The 16,243-nt window shown below is 42.4% G+C and overlaps 1 long non-coding RNA gene across 1 annotated transcript in view; it reads left to right on the top strand.

Annotated features, from left to right (window-relative positions):
• Positions 1-1,509: 1,509 nt before the first annotated feature.
• The window catches only part of LOC104853249, a 297,004-nt gene continuing 282,270 nt past the window's right edge, over positions 1,510-16,243 (top strand). Inside the window, exons 1-2 of the long non-coding RNA XR_777724.3 lie at positions 1,510-2,166; positions 12,932-13,028. This is a non-coding gene — a long non-coding RNA (uncharacterized LOC104853249). The remainder of the gene's footprint in view (positions 2,167-12,931; positions 13,029-16,243) is intronic.

Below are 16,243 nucleotides of genomic sequence, written 5' to 3'. Positions count from 1 at the left end.
CCTTCCAAATTTCGCCACGCTCTGATTTTCAACCCACCGAAAGAGATGGAAGGGAACCTATCATTATGGCATTAGGTGCTGTGCATAGACAGGCCGGGAGGCTGATGTCCACTCAGCTCTGCCTTCCGGTTTTCAAATTCCTGGTTTATGTTGTGACTGGCTGCTTGTGGGCATGGATTAGGGCTTAAAGACCCTGGCATTATCCACGGCCTGCATTGCGGCTTAACCAGCTTAGTTTCTTGACAGAACGCCACAAAGCTGGGGCAACAGAATGTGTTCCCCTGAGCGCAGATCGCCCAAATCCATACCCCCGAATGGCCTCCTCGGCTGTAAAAGGCTGGCAGAACCAACACACAAGCTCTGCTCCTTACATTCACTCTCATTTCATTTCTGGCCGCGAGCCTGCTCCCTTGAAATATATATCGGATCGGTGGGATCCCCTATTCCGAGAAGAGACTTTAAAATTTCACTCACTCTACTTGCAAAAACCAAGCCAAATCTCAGTCATCGTGACATGAAATAGCCATTTTCCCAAACCAGTTCTCACCTAACACAGGCGGCTTTGGGGGTCCCAGGGTCTGAGCATTTACTGTTTATTTTTTCCTCTGTTTTTTTAACTTCCCTGTGCTAGGATACAGAGATTTATCTTGAAACCCGATTCATAAGTCTTCTAAATTCTACTTCTGTTTTAGTTTTGAGCACTTCATGACATTCATCCTTTAATTCTACCTCCTCTTGGTAAATCGGTCTCCGTTTACAATCACGATGGGAATATTAAGAGTGAACTGAATGTTACTCACATACCAAAGAATGGAAAACTCTCTCCCTCCCTCTCTCCCTCTGTCTCTCTCTCTCTCTCTCTCTCTCTCTCTGTCTCTCTTTCCTCTTTCTCCTTCTTTCTTCCAAATGACCTTTTTCTACAGTACTACACGGGTAACACTTTAGCTAGATTATATTTCTTTATTAACTTTCAAGGACTGATCAAAATATGCAGTGACTAAAAAAATGCAGCAACTGTTTAATTTTAATTTTAAAGAGTGTTATAGGAAAAGACCCATTATCAGGAACCTCCTGCAAATGCCGCTTGCTTTGCACACACGCGTGCGGCTGTTCTTGCCACTTTCCGAAGCAGCTCTGGATCTGCCCTTAAGTCAGCGTCGTGTTGAACGTGCAGTGAAAATTACCAAGGATCATGCTGCTGCGCGCCATCAGTGGAAAGGGCAGGCTCATAAAAACATGTGCGACATACCCACAATGGAGTGCTGCTCTGCCCTAAAGAAGGACGAGTTTGAGTCATCTGTAAGAAAACAGCGCTAAACAAATCAGATAAAAAGATGACATATCGCATGGTTTCTCTTATGTAGATGATTAAGATGCTAGATTGTATGTTTACCAATTCCCCAAGATGCATGTAAATATTATACATATCCATTTTTATATTAATTAAACTATGGAAAAATGAAATAAAAATCGTGATGCCACGTCCTCATCCTTGTTTTTCACCAGATCTGGAGCCCTGTGACTTCGGCTCTTCCCCACGGTCAGAGCAACCATGGGAGGTCAACGTTTTGAGTGGATTCAGGACTTGAAGGCAACCACGACAGCAAGGCAGTTCAGGAAAACACAGGCAGCGGAAGGAAATGCCTGCTATCGACAGAGCACATGAAGCTCAAGATGCATTAGGAGCAGAGATGCTTCTTGGAGTCGCCTGCCTACCCAGAGGTGGCTCAGCTGTCAGGAGAAGCATCCCAGGCTGCCGTGGTTTGTACGCTCAGGCCGTAACTACAGTCCTCCGTCTCCTTCTTCAGGTGGTCTGGGCTTCCTCGAATGCACACCTTGGCTTTGCACATAGAAGCCTCACCGCCCACCGGCGTCCGTCCACACTCAGGTCTAGGAGACCGCCTCTCTGTCTCCACCCACAGCTTCCTTCACCTGGACTGTCTCCCTGGGACCAGCAGCCTGCCTGCCCTCTAACGGAGTCCAGCGGATCTAGCCAAAGAGAGCTGTCAGGGACCACGTGTGTCCAGAAGCTAGAGAAAGGAGGTTTTCAGAAGAGAAAGCCTTGTCACCTTCCACAGATAAAAATCTCAGGAGCCTGCTGATAATATTTACGTGGCACCTCAATGCCAAAGTGCAAAGCTTTTTCCTCACACAGTGGCATAAAAGGTGGGCATCAAAACATTTCTCTAAAGTGGCCATGGGGTATCTATTATCCTCATTTTTCCTACAATGGAAACCAGGATAAAAGGTTTAAGTGGTTTTACCCAGAGGGAAGCAGGAGATATTAGAGGAAAAGTCAGACATAGAAGAAAATCACCGCATTTAGACTCTGGCTCTGTTAATATTACCCGGCTTTCTGAAATAAACCCTTTCATGTGCATATTGATACATATAAATTCCACACGCCCACATGTGTGTGTGCCCCAGGTGGCAGAGGCGCTTTTCCCTGACCCTCCTTTCAAAGCACACAGTCCTTCACACGTAGCCCTGTTCTAACCCAAACGCTGAGCTTGACATAAACCGCCATTCTCGAAGGAGGTCCTGGCAGATGTGACTTTCCTGGGGACCCTGTATCAGGTAGCGGTCGAGGGGGGTCTGGGGAAGGGACCCTCCACTCCCCAGGTTCCTCTCTCCAGCCCGCAGGAAGGCAAGGGGTGCAGGGAGGCTGTCTCGGGACTGAAACTGATAGTAAAAGTGAGGTAAAGCAGAAGTCTTACTGATAATGGGGCAAAAGGCAGGTGCCGGGTGGGGCTGCCGCCCAGCAAGCGAGCTGGCTGGCAGGGAGATGGTCAAGGTGACATTGTCCGCACGGCGTCTTTCTCTTGCCCATACTACTCCCCTCCACCCCTGGTTCCAGGGATCGAACTCAGGACCTTGCACTGGCAAGGCCGGCGCTGTGTGACTGAACTAGATCCCCGGCTCCATCTTGCCCAGACTTACAGGGGTCAGCTGACTTTCGAAAAATGACTTTCTCTGACTGGTAAAATCAGGATCTCGGCTTTTATTATCTGGGGTGAAACAAGGTGGACAGGAGCGATGGGCACGAGGCAAAAAGTGCGCAAAGGTCCTAGAAAGGGCAGCCACTTCCGTCTGCATTACGCTCACCACCCAGGTCATGCATGCCCCACGCCGCCTCTTCCTCCCTAGCTGATCCTACAACCTTGTTCCTGGAGCATAGATCCTTTCTTGGTTCCTTTCCAAATGTTATATTTAGGTCTTGAGCTTTGAGGGCTCAAAAGAATAGCTCTTTTCAGACTGAACGAGAGAAAACATGGTGTGAAGAGCTCAGCCTCAGATGGACCCCAAAAAGTGCAAGGCAGTGAGGAAGGAGCAGGGCTGCTGCTTGTCACCACACTCTGGCCACCACATGCTCCTCCCGCACGCACCTGTTATGGTTTGTGTCCCGGTGCCCCCCCCACACATAGCCTCATGCGGTCGTACATAGGTGGCCCTTTTCCAGAGGCGGCCGGATCTAAACTGTGTGACCGATTCATGGTGCAACGCTAGGCTCCAGGTCGCCATTGGATGCTGAAACTGCTAATGCACCCCAGTCAAGCATGTGTCCAGGGGAGGGGCTGTTCAGGAAAGATGGAAGGGACGCACTGCGCTGATGGTGGTGTAACCATAGCACCGCTTAAGGATTTCTTTAAGCTTTTTATAAACCTACTACTCAGGACTCACCCACGGAGAAAGCGACCGTTCTTACCAGCTGTCTCCAATGATTTTTGGCACCAAGGACTAGATTTTGTGGAAGTCAGTCGTTCTGCATGGTGGGGAGGAATATGGTTTCTGTGTAATTTCAGATGTTTGAAGTTCCCCTAGCAAGGCACGTCAGGATCTGACGTTGGGACGTCCACATGGAACGTCCTTCCAGCTTGAGTTCGACACTTGTGTGTTTTGATTTGGATATTTTCGCCATCCACCCCAAGGATATTTCAAGAGATGCCGTTTGCTCATATGCAACGCCACTGCAACGTGGGTTAGGAGTCCATACCCATGGAATCTCTAACAAAGCCGATGCTGTTTATACCTTCCGTTCTCTAGAGTCTGTCGTCACGCGGCCCCTCGCTAGACTGCAATGTGTTGCTCAGAGTCTTCAAATGCAGCCTCTCCATTCTGTCCCTTTAGCTGAGGAATTAACTGCTCTTTCCTGGCCAGTTGAAGTGACACCACCTTCTTTGTACGTCCTTTTAACCGGTCGGTGATACGCGTGTTCTCTTCACACTTTCTTCGCTGCTTCTGCTCCACTGAGTGAATTAACCACCACGCTAAGCATCCGCACATCATCTTTCCCTTTGACCTCTTTTTTTCTAGTCCTAAAATTGTTAAAATGATCTCCCGTGCCCCAGGGTCAGGACACTGTGTTCCTTTGAACCAAAACAACATTTTCCTTCCTCTTCAAAGACAGAAAGTTTCCCCCGAACCCAAGTTCACAAACCCATGAAGTTCAGCGTTCATATAAGGTCGATACTTACTTTACTTCTGTCCCTATTAAATGTTGCTTGAATATTCTAAGTGTGTTCTTCGACGTTGCATTTTTCTGATTTAATTTATTGCCTTTGTGATAGGGATTCTGTTTTTTCTTAATTAGAACAGATATGACTTTGCAAAAGCGTTCACCTCATTATTCTCAACTCATTCTATTTCTGCATCTACATATATATCAATAATTTTATGAAACCGCACATTACAAAGTGTGAATTGTTAAGAAACGATTTCTTGATATCTCACTGGCATAAGGCTACGTTTTCAGCCTCCCAACAAAAATTCAAATTGTTGTATTCCCCCGAAATTATTTACACCTACTGCCTCAGGTGTTAGTTTGAAGGCTTCGTGACCATACTATCAGATTACTTGGGCAAAAAAACTTGGAATCCAGGACTTTTCCTCGGGCAGACATTTTGTTGTTGCTTTTATTGTAAAACACAGGTTTATTTTATCCATGGGAAAGCGTAGCATATGGAGAACACACAGCCTCATCTCACAGCATTTATGTCTATGCCCCCCTTCGTTAATGTGACTAAAAACAACCTTACCAAAAGTAGTACTTCTGAAAACATGCCTGCACTTACAGTGGGCTATGGGAGACTATAGACTTTTAGATCTCTATGGCCTGAGGTGCACTGTCGACTGACCACATCTCCACCAGCTGTCCCCATGAAAGTGATCACAGTGTGCACGACTGCATCTCGCGATGGCCATGTACATGTGAACTGACCTGAATCTGAGTGGTATCAAGGTGAAGGTGAAATACGAAGCCACTTCTTTAGGGCTGATTCACCCACCTTGGATCACGAGACAGAGACTTTGCCGTCTCTGAGCGATCATATATACACAAAAACCGCATCATGCATAATGCTGGGCCCTGTACCTGAAACTGTGTGGCGCATCTCTGGTTTTCCTGGGGTGGACAAGAAAAAAACAGTTAGTAATTAGCATTGAAAGCTCCACAGTTCTTTCACCCTGGGCAGCACCACAGTGACCTTCATCTCCCCAGGGATGAGGATGAGGATTAAGCAGCTCCTCCTGGATCTGTCTGTGCTGTCCTCAGGTCCTGGCCCTCCACACACCTGTGTCTTCGCCATGTGATTTGCCTGCCAGGTAAACAACAGCGATTTATGCTAAGCCTCCATCTTGGCCAGGTCTCTGTGAATTGATCAGGGATCACTCATCACAGGGACATTGCAGGCACAGCTCCATCCTTGCGTACGTAACGGAAGGGGGCTTCGCCGCGTGGGTGACCTTGAGTGTTGACCCCACTGCGAGACTTACTCCCCACTTCCCAGTATCATTCATTTTTGTCTTTCTTTTGGGGGTTTCTCATATAAGAGAAACCGTGTGATATTTAAGCTTCCTTTGTAATACATTTCACTTATCGTATTGTCAAGTTGCATCCACTTTCCTACGGATGACTCAAGTTCATCCTTCTTTACATCAGAGTAGTACTCCACTGTGTGCAAACACCACATTTTCTTTATCTCCCCATCTGTTGATGGACATAGAAGTTGCTTTCAAGATTTAGATATTATGACTTGTGCTGTTGTAGACATGGGTGTGCATGGGTCGCTCTAATAGGATGTCTTCAACTCCTTTGGAAAATACCTAGAAAAAAGCTGGGCCAAATGGATTACTGGTTTTAGTTGTTGTGTTTTGTTTTGTTTTTATTTTGAGCAATCTCTGCACTGATTTCCAGGGTGGTTGTATTAGCTTACGTTCCCACCAACACTGCACAGCCACAAAGCATTTCTCATCACTCGATCTCTTGATGATTGCTATTCTTCCTGGGTGAAGATGGAACCTGTGTGTTGTTTTAATGTGCATTTTGCTGACAACAAAAAAAAGCAGGAGATTTGAGAGATGGATGGAATGAAGAAGGAGGGAAGAGGAAGATAAAAAGAAAGGCATGTGAAGGCGATCTGTACAAGCACCAGCTCCCCACCAGGAGTGTGAACATTGTGTGCTGCAACCCAACAAACACAAAGAATACGAAAGACAGAATTCCAACACATGCTCAGCCTGGATGAATCTGAAAGACTCTGTGGCTGAAATGAGCCCTAAGCAAAATGGCAAATCATGAGTGATTCCACCGATCTGACGCTCCCAGAGTGAGTGGTCAGAGTCGTAGAGGTGGACAGTAGATTCGTGGTTCTGAGGGAGGAAGGAGGGAAGACAAGGGTCTCGGGAGTGATGGATGGGTGGCTATGGAGGGCGCTCGTCACGTGAGGAGATGTTTCCCTGAGGACACACGTGGGTGGGGATGATTGTACAACAGTGTGAGTGCTTTTAACATCCTGGAGACGTGCGCATCGTGGTAATGGTGGGAATTGCCTTTGCTTTTTTTTTTTAATCTTTATTAAATTTATTGGCACATGTTAGGTACACAATGCAGTTACATTCATCACTGGGATCTTCTACCTTTATATGACTTACTTTGGTTCTTATATTTTCCCCAATTCCCAGCCCTACCTTCCGCCCTCCACCCTTAAAGAAAAGACTTTGTTTCCATGTTTTTCCTTTCCACATATTTTTTCTTTTCCCTTTTTACCTTTCACCTACCTGTCCCACTTCCTCTGCTCTTTTAGACTTTGCTTCCTATTACACGATATCAATTATACATTTTCATCCTTATTTACAGTTTTAGTTTTTCACAGCAGAGAAACTACTCAATATTTACACATATGTGACTTACTAATTTCACTTAAGAGTAAGCCCTCAATGTGCATCCACTTAGCTATAAATCTCAAGTTTCTCATTCTTTATGGCTGAGTAGTGCTCCGTTTTATAAAAATCCCACATCATCCAGTCTTCAGTTCATGGGCAATTGGGCCGTTTCCAAGCTTTTGGTATCACAAACTGTGCTGCTGTAAACATGGGTGAGCCTACATCACTGTGGTATGATTATTTTAATTCCTTTGCAAAGATACCCGGCAGAGGAATAGTTGGGTCGAATAGAACCTCTAATCCTAGTCCTTTGAGGTATCTCCATATTGATTTCCACAGTGGTTGCTCCAGTCTGCACTCCCACCAACAATGGAGAAGGGTTCCTTTCTCCCCACATCCGCACCAGCACTTGTTATTGGTTGATTTCTTGATAGCAGCCATTCTCTCTGGGGTGAGGTGGGATCTCAGTGTTGTTTTCATCTGCATCTCTCCAATGACCAGTGATATTGAATATTTTTTCATATGATTATTTGCTGCTTCTACTTCTTTGACTGAGAAATATCTGTTCATTTCCGACACCGATTTTTTAACTCGGTCTTTATATTGGGGGGTGTTGATTGTTTTGAGTTCTTTATATATATTCTAGAGAGTAGACCTTTATCTGAAAAACAGCTGTGGTAAAATTTTTTTCCTTGTCTTTTTTTTATTCATCAAGTTTATTGGTACATTTTAGGTATACAATATGATATTCACCAGTGGGAATTTATAACTTTACATGATAGATCTTGGTTCTTATTTTTTTCCCATTCCCCTTCCGTCTCTTCAACCCTTTCTCCCCTCCCCTCCCTATTTACAAAGACTTGGTTTCCATTTTTTCCTTTTCTCATACTTTTTCTTTTCCCTTACTTCCTTTCTCCTGCCTTTCCCACTTTCCCTTCCCTGTGGACCTTTGCTTCGTATTTCACATTTTAAAATGGAGTACTACTCAACCACAAAGAATGAGAAACTAAAGACATTTATAGCTAAGTGGATGCACATTGAGGCCATACTCTTAAGTGAAATAAATAGGACACACATGCAAATGCCAAATAGTTTCTCTTGTGTGAGAAATTGTCTTTCTTTTTATTATCAATTCTAAAAATGGTACTTGCTCACGGGAGACGAAGTGATGTTTCATTGCATCTATAAAAGAGGCAGTGTTCAAATCAAGGAAGCATATCTGTCTCCTCCAACATTGATCATTTCTTTGTGATGAAAGCATTTGATATCACTTTTCCCAGCTCTTTTGGAATATACAGAGCATCATCATTATTGATTGAAGTGTGCATTAGAAAACCAGAATTTAACCTAAGGGTTTAGCTCGGTGGTTCCGCCACCTGCCTCGCAAGCACAAAGTCTCAAGTTCAATCCCTGGTACCAAAACAAAACAAAACCAAAACTTTTTTCTCCAATCTAACTGTAGCTTAGTGTCTGTCTCCTTCCCTCTGTCTTCCCTACTCTCTGTGGCCTCTGGTAGAGACCATTCCACTCCCAATTTGCATGACATCAACTTTTCTATATCCCACACATGAGTAAGTGTGTGCCATATCTGTCTTTGTGTGCATGGCTTATTTCACTTATCATCATAATGCCTTCTGGGTCCAAACTTGTCATTCTTTTCCCCTCTGTGTGCTACTGGGTATTGAATCCAATGCGTTTGTACTGAGATACATCCTTGCCTTTTTTTTTTTTTTTTTTTAACTTTGAGACAGGTTCTCCCCAAGTGGCAGAATTGCCCAGACCTGGCTCAAATTTGGGATCCTTCTGCCTCAGGCTCCCAAATTACAGGGACTAATGGTTTATCACAGTATGCCTGGCTTATGATGTCACATTTTGATATGGACATTTTAGCACACTTAACATTTAAAAAAAAGAATGCCCCTCCCTTCCTCATTTCTGTACCTTTGCCCATTCACAACCTGACTCCTTCTATAGCTTTCCTTATAACAGCCCACAAACTCTAGACCATCTGGTTCAAACGTGACCTTCTCCAGCAAATGCAGGAGTAGAAAGGAAACACTGGCATCGGGTCGTGGGGTCTCCGAATGACCACACTGTTTATTTAGGTCTCAGCGACCCTTGACTGTCCACACTTGAGTCTGTACTTGTTGGTCCTCAGGGTAAGTCACAGTGCGTGACCCCACTGTCCTCCACAAGGCCGTACTTAAAAACGCTATGAGTCACACGCTTCTCTTTTCCTACCCAACACAGTGTCTTATCCACAATGAGCTTTCAACTTGTGTAGTTTCCTTTTATGTTTTTCTTTCTGCCAGAACTTCAAGGAAGATATGGGAATCATCTGCAGTGCTTATGAGATTTTTGCATTCTTTCAGCGTGGGGCCGCAGATGGTCTTCCTTTTAGCAATTTAAATTTTGCAGGAGAACCTCAAACTGGCATGAAGTTCCACAAATGAATCGAGATAAACTCCTCACTAATGAAAGAACTTTCTGACCCCTTAATACTTTTTTCGTGCTCTAATCTTTAAGTAGTGTGACTGGCAATAATTCTCTTTTTCTAGGTAGGTAGAATATGTGGGTGTCCTCTAATATAAAATCACTATGTTTCAAATATCATTAGTTTGCTGTTTCATGGGAAGAATGGCTCTGTCCTTAGAGCAGATGTAAGTATGTGGTCTTTTCAAGGGAATAAAAGGCAAATATTTATACTATTTGTGCATGATTTTTATTTTTGGTAGGTTGTATATGTTGTAGTTAAATGGAAGTTAAGCTTCACACCAGTTATTTTTCACAACCCCTTGAGTTGCTGGAAAATAAATCAGAAAAGGCCTTAGTCACTGGGCCTACTCACCCCTGCATAGATGTGGATCTTCCCAAATGTAGATTGATCTCTTTGTTGGCATTTGATTAAGAGATTTTAGAATGATTGTAGTTTTCTTAGTTTGTGTTCACTGTTTGTCTTTTTAAAGTTTTTTTTTTCAGTGCTCCAAGTTAGATGAGCATGACTTTTCCCTATTGCTTTCTGATATTTTAAGCTGCAATTTGTCCATTTTAAAATTGAGTCAAGAGACACCATCTGCAAAAACCTTTCATGCATGCCCGAGTTGTCTTTGAACACGTTCCTTCAGTGGAGCTCCTTTTCATTTCTTAGCGTTGCCCGGTCCAGACCTAGCCACCAGACAAGATATTAGTTGCTAATTTGGATCCCTGGCAGATGACTTTTCTTTCTAAGCTCCTGGACTGGCTGCCTTCCACCCTTGTCTTTCCCTACAAGCATGAGGCAATTTTCCGCTCAGTGCTGTCTTTCTGCACTTTACTGTCCTTCCAACTGGATCCTGGCCAATGCTAACATGTTCTCCACTTCTCAGGAAGAGAAAGAACTCAGCAACCATTTGTCAGTGCGACTGAGTTGCTTTGTGGCAGATTTTAGCAAGTAAGAGTATAAGAGAGAAGCAATTGAGTATGTCAAACACAAAGTGTGCATGTGCATGGAAATACCGAGCTGGATCCTGGTTAGCATATGTGTCACCACTTACGGGCAAACACGTATGAATATTTCTCTCCTCAACTTTTTCGGAAAGGATGGTGACTGTCCAAGCAAAGCAAGTAACACATATGTGGAGTTAGTGTCGCTTACAAATATATCACTGGTTTCCTCCCTTTTTGTATCCCACCCCTCAGCAAATGGATGTACATATGTGAGGCTGAAAATGTTGGTATTCTTTATATGACTATAATTTATCACCAAAACAGAAGCTGCAGAGATTGAAAAGGGGCAGCATGAATAATTAGCAGCACAGCAAGAAAAAAAGAGTATGTGTCTCAGCAAACCAGTTACCCTAACTATGCCCTAACTAGGTTCCCTGAGACCAAATGTCACAGATATTCCAGCTAAAGTAGCTAATGAAACTTCATGGAGAAGAAAAGCTGCAAATTGCACTTGTAATGACTTTATCTCCATGGGGTCGCCTGCTCTGCTACTTGGAATAATTTTTTTTTTTTCTATGCGATCTTCACATCAGTTCGTCGAACCCAACTTCAACCCATGGAAAAATGCAAGGGTCAACAAGAAAAAGCATGGAACCTTTCATTGCTAGTTCTTTTTGTTTTTATCCTTTCATTCTGCAAGCATACTGAGGCAGGAGTTTATCTAGGAGTTTCTAAATTGGAGAGGGAGAAAGATAGATGATCAATCGTGCTAGCCGGTGAAGAGAGATACACGATGAAAGAATTCCCATAATGCTATGGAGGGAAAAAAGAGGGGAATTGATTCTAACAGGGTGATGATATCCACAGGGCTTATCACGGGCAGAGTAATGGCTCCCCCAAAGATATCCACATCCTGATCTCATCTACCTTTCAACCTGTCTACTTTTTTTTTCCTTTTTCTTTTTTCCAGTACCGGGAATCAAACTCAGGCCCTTGCAATTTTGAGGCAGGCATTGGAACCACTGAACTAAATCCCCGACCCCTCTCATCTACCTTTCAACCCGTTGCATGAGGAGCTTCCAGCAGAAGGGCAGGAATTGTTATATTGCATCTACTTATTTTACATCAACTGATATCAGCAACAGCCCGAGCATACCTCGTTCAAAACATTAAAGTCCAAAAGATCCCGAATTCCAACACTTTGTGAGCACTGATACACTGGCCCAAGTAGAAAGCACCACACCTGGCCCCCTATAACAGGTCACACTCAGACCACACCCGCTTAAACATATTGCTGAGAATCACCTTCAGGCTCTGTGTTAAAAGTGCTCTAGTGTGAGAAACTGAAAGTGTAAATAAAGACTGAAAGGTGTAATAGATATGTTAAATAGGAAGAAAAGGTGCAAAGAGGAAGAGTTAGTGGTGGGGCGAGAAGGGAATGGAATTAATATGAGAAAAACAAAAAATGGAAATGGGCTGAGGATTTAGCTCAGTGGTTCCACAGCCTGCCTCACAAGCACAAGGACCCGAGTTTGATCCGTGGTACCAAAAAAAAAAAAAAAAAAAAAAAAAAAAAAAAAAAAAAAGCAAAAAACAAAAACAAAACAAACAAACAACAGAAAGCAAAGTCTTTGTAGATAGACAAGAGTGGAGCGGTTGAAGAGAGGGCAGGGGAATGGGGAAAAAAGAAGAACCAAAATCGATTATATCGAGGTGCAAATTTCCAGTGATGAATGTCATATTAAACATACCAATAAAATTAATTTTTAAGAAAGTGTATAGGAAACAGAAAGGAATTTCATGGTACAACGTGGACACCCTCCTCAAGATATCTCGTTGTGACTGTGCAGTTACCCAGTCTGACAAAAACTCAAAATCAGAAGCCATTCTGATCCCAAGCGTTTTGGGTAAGGGTTACCCAATCTGTACTCCTTTATTCAGATCGTGTTGAAGCGGCTATTAGGGAATATGTCATCCTGGACAAATCCCTTAATCTCTGCCTTTTCCTCACCTGTTGAGTGACAAAGTCTCACCCGTAACATCTCTGAGGTACGACTGAAATGCAGTGAGTGATGACATTAAATGTGCTCCAGTAAAAGACACACTGCCATGAATCGCCCTCAAAATACTCCCCTTGCTTCCAATACAGCCATCCCCTTATCCTTGAGTGTTTTTGCAGGGTGTGATAAAAAAACACAGGGAATGCCACCAAAGGGAAGGCTGGCTCATAAAAACACCGTGCTGAGTCCTCACCCACTGTATTCTTTGCATTGGGCACCATTAGACCTCTGATTCTTCCCCAAGGTCAAAATGACCTTACAAAGTCAGTGTTTGTTTTCATTAGGACACCGGAGCAGCCATGATGATACGGCTCCTATGCTATAGAAGAAGGACTTGTGGAATTGGGCCGTGAAGCCATTGGGACCTGGGCTTTTCTTCTGGTAAGTTTTTAATTACATTTTCAATTTTGTTGATTGATACTGGATTGTTTTCATTTTTTAGGTCTTCTTCATTTGGTAATGCATCTAGAAATCTGTCCATTTCTTCTGTGTTTTCCATCTTATTGGCATATAGATTCTCAAAGTAGGTATTGATGATCCTCTGGATTTCTGCTGGATCTGTTATAAGTTCACCCTTTTCACTCCTAATTGCATGGATTTGAGCCTCCCCCTTTTTTTTATAAGGTTGGCTAAGGGTTTGTCAATTTTGTTTATTCTTTTGAAGAACCCACTCTTGGCTTTATTGCTTTTTTTTTTTTTTTTTTTTTTGGTACTAGGAATCAAACCTGGGTCCTAGCACTTGTGAGGTAGACAGCAGCACCACTGAACTAAATTCCTGGCCTGGCTTCAATGATTCAATGATGTGTTTTGTATCATTCTCTTAGTCTCCATTGCATTGATTTCTGCTCTGATCTTTATAATCTCTCCCCATGTACGAGTTTCGAGTTTATCCTGCTCTTCTATTTCTAGAAGCTTGACGTTCAGCATTAGGTTGTTTATTTGACCTTGCTGTTTTCCCAAGATGAGTATTCAATGCTATGAATTTCCCTCATAAGACTGCTTTCATTGGGTCCCATAGGTTCCAATATGTCATACTGGAACTGTCATTTAATTACAGAAACGAATTTTTTCTTTGATTTCCCCTGTGACTCATTAGTTGTTCAAGATTCTATCATTCAATTTCCATGTGTTTGTGAAGTTCTTGTAGTTTCTTTTTCTATTGATCTCCAATTTCATAGCATTGTTATCTGATAATATACAGGGCATGAAGTTCCATTTGCATTTACTTAAACATGTTCTGTGAGTGAGTATGTAGTCTGTTTTGGAGAATGACCCATGTGCAGCTGAAAAGAATGTGTATTCTGATTTTGTGGGGTGGAACACTCTGTAAACATCTGTTAAGTTTGTTTGTTCAAGACTTTCATTGAGTTCTACTATTTTATTATTTGTTTTTTGTCTAGTTGATCTGTCTATTTGTGAGAGTGGGGTATTGAGCTGGCCCACTACCATTGTATTACTGTTTATTTGATTTTTTTCTATTAATATTTGTCTTATAAAGTGGGGTCACTAGTATTTGTGCATATGTGTTTATAATCATCACCACTTCCTCTTGGACTGTTCCCTTTACAAAGATGTAGTGTCCTTCTTTGTCTTCTTAATTAGTCTTGGTTTCAAATATATTTGCTCTGTGAATACATTTTCTGCTTTTCTTTTTTGGGGGATCCTGTCACCTGGAATATTGTTTTCCACCCTTTAACTTTCAGTCTGTGAGTTCCTTTTTGAATTAAGCGTGTTTCTTCTATGCAGTTTATTGTTAAATCTTACTTAGTGACCCATTCTGCCAGTCTGTTTCTTTTGATTGGTGAAATAAGACCATTAACTCTGATGGTTATAATTGATATGCATTGAATTATCCTTATTGCGACCTTTTCCTGTTGTTGGATTCTCCCCCTACTTCCTTTAATTGCTTGTTGTGCCTGACGGATTCATTCTGTTGGGCTTCCTGGGATTGTGACCCTCACTGCACTTCCCTAGGACATTGTTCCAAAACTTTTTGGAGTGTTGGTTTGGTATTCATGAAGTTCTTCGGGTGTTCTTTGTCACGAAACTGTCTCAATTCTCCACTGATTGTTAAAGAGAGTCTTTCAGGGCACATCACTCTGGGTGGGAGGTTGTTTTCTTTTAGGGCTTTAAATAATTCCCTCTAGGCTCTTCTTGACCTGAGGGTTGGTGCTGAGAAGTCTGCTGTGATTCTGATGGGGTTTGCTTCATAAGTGATATATTTTTCCCTCTCTAAGTGCTTGTAGTATTTTGTTCTTCTGTTGAGTTTCTGGAATCTTGACTATTATATGCCTAGGTGGAGATTCTTTGTTGTTGTTTTTTTTGATCATGGCTAGTTGGAGTCCTATATGCCTCACTTATGGGTGTGTCAAATTCTTTTCCCCTCCTTGGGAAGTTTTCTCCCATTACTTCTGTGAAGTTGTTGTTTTTGTTTTGTTTTGTTTTTCAGCGTCACATGAAATATCTCCCATTTATTCACTGACTCTAATCAGTCTTATGTTATTCTCTTTTACATCATCTGGCAGTTTAAGGAATGATTTCTCATGGCCCCTTGATATTTTTTAAGTCTTTCTATGTCTGGACACTAACTGCAATCCTGTCCTTTGTTTCTGATATTCTATCTTCACATTGGCTCAGTCTGCGGTGTTAACATGTAGAGAAGAACTATTGCCACTCCTTTTTAGACAATTCAATGAAATTGAAAGGGAAACAGTACTCCAAATTCATTCCTGAAAGCAAGCATCACCTTGATCCCCAAAGCAAAGAGAGACCAAACCAAAAAAGAGAGCTACAGGCTAACCCCCCCTAGTGAATATAGATGCAAAACTCCTCAACAAGATACTAGCAAAAACACTGCAGTAGATCAGCAAAAGATCATACACCCTGACCAAGTGGGATTCATTCCAGGAATGCCAGTGTGGTTCAACCTAAATAAATAAATGTAATACACTATATTAACAAAGCCAAGGACAAAAACCGTATGATTATCTCAACAAATGCAGAAAAACATTCAACAAAATGCAACACCCATTCATGATAAAAACTGTAAAAAAATTGGAATACATGGTTTTTGTCTCAACCTGATAAAAGCCATCTGTGAAAAACCAACACCAAACATCGTACTAAGTGGTCAAAAACTGAAATCCTTCACAGTAAAATCAGGAACCAAGGATGTACACTACCACCACTCCTGTTCGATACAGTTCTAGAAACAATTAGCAACAGCAATTAGACAAGAGAAAGAAATATAAGGAAGAAAGATAAGAAATGAAGAAGTGAAACTGTCATTATTTGCAGATGACACGATATTCTATATAGAAGATCCTAAGAATGCCATCAAGTCTTCTAGACTTAATGACCAAATACAGTAAAGTAGCTGCATACAAGGGCAAGACACAAAAATCAGTAGACTTCTTGTATAAGAACAGAAGACTCAGCAAGACAGAAGCTAGAGAAACAACTCCTTCACAACAGCATCCAAAAAAGTGAAATACCTAGGAGTCATTCTCACAAAAGCAATCAAAGACCTCTACTCTGAAAACTATAGCACTCTAAACAAAGAGATCCAAGAGGATATAAGAAAATAAAATATATAT

Source organism: Fukomys damarensis, unplaced genomic scaffold (assembly GCF_012274545.1).
Source record: "Fukomys damarensis isolate Sample0158 unplaced genomic scaffold, DMR_v1.0_HiC HiC_scaffold_39, whole genome shotgun sequence".
Lineage (NCBI taxonomy): Eukaryota > Metazoa > Chordata > Mammalia > Rodentia > Bathyergidae > Fukomys > Fukomys damarensis.
This window is presented reverse-complemented; position numbering and strand designations above follow the sequence as displayed.